Source organism: Vombatus ursinus, unplaced genomic scaffold, assembly GCF_900497805.2.
Source record: "Vombatus ursinus unplaced genomic scaffold, bare-nosed wombat genome assembly UNPS02014906.1, whole genome shotgun sequence".
Classification (NCBI taxonomy): Eukaryota; Metazoa; Chordata; class Mammalia; order Diprotodontia; family Vombatidae; genus Vombatus; species Vombatus ursinus.
In genome coordinates, this window is record NW_020954684.1 from 510,170 (window position 1) to 511,695 (window position 1,526).

Sequence of the window (1,526 nt, forward strand, 5' to 3'; positions counted from 1 at the left end):
ATATATACAAAGTACAGGGTAAATAGGAAAGAATTAAAATTACCACTTTGGAATTGGTGTTAGTGAATCATGGTACAGAGAAAACCAGAGTTCCCTGGAAAAATAATTAAGACCTTATTCCCATCAAACCGAGTCTTTGTTGCTCTGTTGGGTATGTGTTGATTACACCCTGTGCTAGAAGATAGATTGAGATCATTATGGGCATAAGCATTAGGTTGCAGGTAGAGTGGAGAGTGAAGGATAAGAGGTAGAATTATAGTTAGAGGAGGGGTGGAGTTAGGAAGTTCTTGGGACCTTGAGTTGATATTAAATCCCTAGGAAGACAAGATCTGGAGTCAAGACATATGTTTGGATGCTAGCTCTGCTCTGTAACAGTGCTAACTTAGGCAGTCTTTTCAATGTGCCTCAATGTTTTTATCTGCATGATGAGGAAATTGAGTCAGAAGATTTCTAAAGTTCCTTCCAGCTATAAATCCTATGATCATAAAATGGGTCCTTGGTTTTTGTTTTCTAACTCTTTCTCTCTTTTCCCAATCCTCTCAATCCTACTGGATCTACTTTGATAGGGCAAGGAAAAGAAAGGGAAAGGAGTCAAGCCAGGATTTGTAGGTGATTCTGGAAAAAGCTGCCCAGGTAGGGGCGGTCCCTCTGCCAGCCCCGCCCCCGACACGGGTCCCTTCTCTGGATCATTAACTTAGTGGGTTGTCTTCTGTGGTGTCACTGCCCCCACCTGGGATGGTTGAGGAAATCTCCAGTTTTCCGGAGTTTCCTCCCTTACCTGAACTGGCAGGCCGGTGTGGGCTCTGTGACTTCACCTAGCCCTGTCTGTGGCTACCCACTCACACCCAGCTGCTGGGGGAGATGCTGTCCTCTGGGTAAGTCCCCCAGCCCTGGCTCCTCCAGCTTCTACCACTTGGGCCTTAGTACTGTTAGAATCGATGCAGCGAAGGAGGAAAGGTGGTGTCACCCAGAGGAAGAGGAATCCTGTAGGTGGGGGGTAGGGAGGGGGTAGGTCTTAATTTTCTAGGTGGTGGCCAGCACAGACTGGGCGTTAATTAGCTAATGTGCTTTGTACTAGAACACTTTGTTCAGGTTGGGGGAGAAGGAAAGGGGAAGTTGGATTTTTGCTCAGAGGTTTGTATTCTCCACACACCCCCTCTGGTCCTGCTGGGATTTGCCTCTCTACCCCCACCTTCGGTAACGACGGTCATTGAACTTCAAGCCTGGCTCACCTTGAGCTTGGGGGAGGAGGGCAGGTTGGGAGGGTGGGGTTAGATATGTATACTAACTCTGGTAGTTTCTATGTCTATGACATCTTTTTGCTTATACGACTTCTATTCCTTTCTCCAAATGTGAGTGTTTCTCAGGACTCAAGCATTTAGGTTCCTGATTTTCTTTTTTTACACTTTCTTCTTGGAAGCCATAATCCATCCATGCATTCATTCTCACCTGTGTAACTTTTGCCTTTTTTTTTTTTTTGCGAGCCTCTGAAATCTATATTTCCAGGCCCTGGAAGACGACTCTGC